Consider the following 4,576-nt stretch of genomic DNA (forward strand, 5'->3'; position numbering starts at 1 on the left):
GGGGGGACGGAAAGCCGTTTAGAAAAACAACAACATTTTCTTCTAAAATATTTTTTTATCTCTTTTTTAAAAAGAAAGATAAGTTTAGATTTTGCATTTCCACACATAACAATTTACCAAAACAATTGTAGGATTTGATTTTAAATTACAGGGAAATGACTTTCTTTAGGAATATGGAAAAGCTGTTTGTTGCAGAAAAGAAAAGAATTCAAACTTTGGAGATAAATTACTATCTTAATCGATAAAGAGAAGCGTTTCAGTTTCTAATAAATAACAATTTACACAAAAGTAGGAAAAGTATAAAATATGGTTATTGTTTAGGTTCATAAGCCTCATGACGTCTAGATATACGATTAGAAATAAGGGCACACATAGAAAAACGTTGATCAAAGATATTTTCCCCTCTTTTGTGTCAAAAATCACATTACTAAGTATTATTGATGGATTGAAGCTATTTTAATAAATATATGTATATGTTTTGGGAAAGTTTAATGAAATATATGATATCATATGAAAAATTGATTTTAAAAAATGTGCTCATAATAAGATAAAATAATTAGATGATTAAGTAAAGCAATGTAGTTATTCAAAATAGTGATATCTTATGTAGCTTACAATAAAAGCTAAAGAAAGCAATAATGATAAAAAGTCATCTGTCCAAAACATAATTAGTTGTATTAAACAGAAAATACTAATAATCTAAATCCATATTTCAGTTTATTTTTTTGTAGCTACTTACTAAGAGTAAATTTAGAATATCAATAAAGCTACCTTGGACATCTTACATTAAATTTTCTCTTGAATAAACCTGCAGACATCTAGAATATGAATTTACTATTGGATTTGTTTTTAACGTAATTTTTTTTGTATATATGGCGTTTCGTAAAAATGTTTCTGAATTATTAATAGTGTTTTATATGGCGTTTCGTAAAAAATGTTTTTGATTTATTAATAGTGTTTTATATGGCGTTTTGTAAAAAATGTTTTTGATTTATTAATAGTGTTTTATATGGCGTTTCGTAAAAATGTTTCTAACTTATTAATAGTGTTTTATCTTGCTATGATGATGAATAAAAGTTTTATTTAGTTTTTCAAATTATAGTTCAAAATAGAAATGTTCTTTCTTTAAAATATCTTTCCACGACGCATTGATTTTTGTGTAATATTATTATTTTAAACAAGATTTATTTACCAACACCTCAGTATCTCCTTATGTAAACGTTTCTGATTCTAGAATGACAGAACATCTTATGTAACTTTTCTATTTGCTTTTGTTCTATTTCTGCAGTTTATTAGTATACTTCTAAAACAAATTGTTCATTAAAGCACCTGAACCAAGTTGGTCAGATCTGTTTTTATAAGTGTCTTTGTAGTGGATTAATAACACTGAAGAATATAAAACTTGGGTACAGCTTTTCTTTTCTCCTAAACCAGTTAATTACAGGATTCGTACCTTTACCTCTTGTCGGTAATTTAACTAGAGAAGGGTTTACAGGATTTTTTCCCCCTTTGTTTGTTTCCTGAAAATTCGTTTTAACACTGCGTATATGTTGTCCTCTGCATATTGATTAGTCTTAGCTAAACGAAATTTTCTATCTTATGTATCTAATAATATATTTTGGAAAATAATCATCAGTTTGCACATGTTTAGTTACAAAACTATTTCTGTATGAATGTTTCTGATACTGTACTGCTGTACTGGATTTAATATGAGGAGGTTTTTAACTGAGGGATTTTTAATCAGTTTCATGGCTGATAGATAAGAAAGTTCGTAAACACACAGACCATTAACTTTAGAATACTAAATAAAACAGCAGTGCCATTAAAACTAACGTAATCTCTCGATATTCTGGAAAGCTTCAAAATTCTTTCGGCAGTTAATCTATTGAAGAAAATTGCCAGGATTTAAATCCAGCCTGATACAATTTTACATTCGAAATCCCCTTCTCTCCAGTAGGAGTGCGTTGACGTTATTTCTCTGGCAGAAGAAAAACAAACAAAGCCAATTTGAAGACAACTCACGAAACAAGATTGTTTCGCGAGAAGAAGAGTTTCTAAACTGTAATGAACTACACTTGTTTGTCTTTACAATGGATTCCCTACTTAAGAGCTGTTCATTTTGTTAGAAAATCACTTCTTGTCTTTGGTGAACAAATAAACAAGATTTTCAGCGTTGCCTTTATATGAACCAACATTTATACCTTTATGTGTTTTTTTTGGGGGGGGATATTATTTTTGCAGGTGACTTTAACAGCATATACAGCAAGGATACGGAAACTGGAATAGGATTTTATTATAAGGTTGCTATAAAATCGCTTTATTGAAATGTTTTCTTTTTGATCGTCTTCTTTTTAACTTTTCAATAAGCACAAAAATTGCTACGTTTCGACAAATATTATATGTAAGTTTGCGTTTATTGCTTTACACACTTGAAAAAGATTACTGAAATATTACATGCAACGAGCAAAAAAAAAGTTAAAAATATTTTCTGTATGATTGTAAAATAAAATAAAAATATTTACAATATATTTTTTTTATAATCCTGAGCAAACTATATGTTATAATTCAATTTCCACGAATAAAAGTTACGTATGTGCGTTTTAGGAACATTCCACGCTTTGGCTTTGTGACTTTACAAATGTTGAAATGTTACTATTATATATATTCGAAGCTTTATTCATTTTGAATTCAAAATATATTGAGTATTATTCACTAAATAAAAGCATGAATTGTAGCATAGTACACTTGGTATCCCAAATATAATGTTTGAAAGATGCTTTACCGACATGTCATTCAAGTTTCCACATAACAAACGGTTATATATCGTTTACTGACTTAATGCAAACATAATCTTTTGAATCCAAATGCACACTATAAATATCAGTCAGTTCACTCGTTCGAAAAAAAAAAGAAGATATTTCTTTTGAAAAGTTCGCCCAAGTCTTAGTTTAGCGATTGAATAAATTTATATGTAGAAGGAAATTTTAAATTTACATTAATGCATAGAAAGGAATAAGGAAAATATGAAAAAATATTATACCTTTCACCTGCTAAAATCAGTTTTGATTGCAATTATATTAAGCAGAATACAAAGACCTACATAGGTTGTATTTACAGGTTAAATTACGTGTTAAAATTCATTACCAGTAAGTTCTTAATGTAAGTCAAGATTTAAGCCTTTAATTTAAGCGAAACGTAAAATCAAATATCATGCACTAGAAACGATAATTAATCAGAAACGTTGTTGCGTCCCTCAGTGACTCAGCGCCAAGCGAGCTGGGCTTATAATACTAAAAATTGGATTTGGTTTAGATATCCGCGGTAGACAGACAACAGGTAGTCCATTGTGTAGCTTTGTGATTAATAACAAAACAAACAAACAAACCGAAACATTGGCCTTGACGATAAATAAACGCACACGAACACTATCACGAACTAATAAACTCAAATGTATTTTAACGAAATTAATTAATAAAACGCATAAAGTAACATTAAAAAATTAAACATAATTAAAAAAAAATATTCAAATAAAACTAACTTTAGAAATACAACCAAAAATAAAAGTTTAAATACTAGAAAACTATTGTGATTGAGGAGAAAAATGAGTTAGAGAAGCTTTATTGGGTAAAAGAAAAGACGTAAGAGAAGAAAGAAATTAATGTAGTTTAATTTGGTAAAATTTGAAAATATTTATAAGATATTAAACATGAAAGAGCGAAGCATACTAAGATATTTGAAAATGTCTTTGAATATATTGTGCATAAAGCATATAAAAATATAACATGTTAAACCGATTGATATATAAAAAGACTATGTAAAGTAATAAAATATACTAAGATAGAATAAATAATCAAGGATAAAATATGTTTATTAGGATACAGAAGACATACAAGAAAAACATAACAAGAAGGAGTAGTCCCCTGATGGACTTACAACGCTATAATTTGGTGTTAGATTCTATGCGATGGACAGAGTGCAGATAGAGTATTCTGTGGCTTTGCGCTAAAACAAACAAACAATACGAAGTAAATGTACAAGAATAAAATTTAATAAAGCTGAATTTATATTTAATGGGGAGTAAATTTGGACAGATAAATTATGTTAATATACATTAATTAATTAAGGAAGAGTAAAATAAAACATGTTAAGACGATGTAAGTAGGCCTTGGTTTTTGATTGTTTTGGATATTCGTCTATAGCCAACCAATGACTAACTGATAGAACTGGACGGAAGGCAGCTATTCAACAGCACCCATTACCATCTTTTGGTCGAATACTATAATTTGGCCGTCATTCTTATAACACACCTGCGCCCAAAGTATGTTTCGCGATTTTGCGCCTACAGGATGCAAACCGTGTATCCTCAAATTTACTGTACGGGACGCAAACTATAGACAGCCCGATATAATATGGAAGGGTTATTGAAGTAGGTAAAGACAGAGTAAATATACAATAATAAACCACTAGGGGGAAAACTTTTTTTTTGGTTGTGGTATTTTGTACTTGAATGCACAAAGTATGTAAATTGTAAGGTCAGTGTTGTGTACTTAAAGTAATTAAAACAATTAAGTGACCT

This window comes from Limulus polyphemus, unplaced genomic scaffold, assembly GCF_000517525.1.
Source record: "Limulus polyphemus unplaced genomic scaffold, Limulus_polyphemus-2.1.2 Scaffold90, whole genome shotgun sequence".
NCBI classification, from domain to species: Eukaryota; Metazoa; Arthropoda; class Merostomata; order Xiphosura; family Limulidae; genus Limulus; species Limulus polyphemus.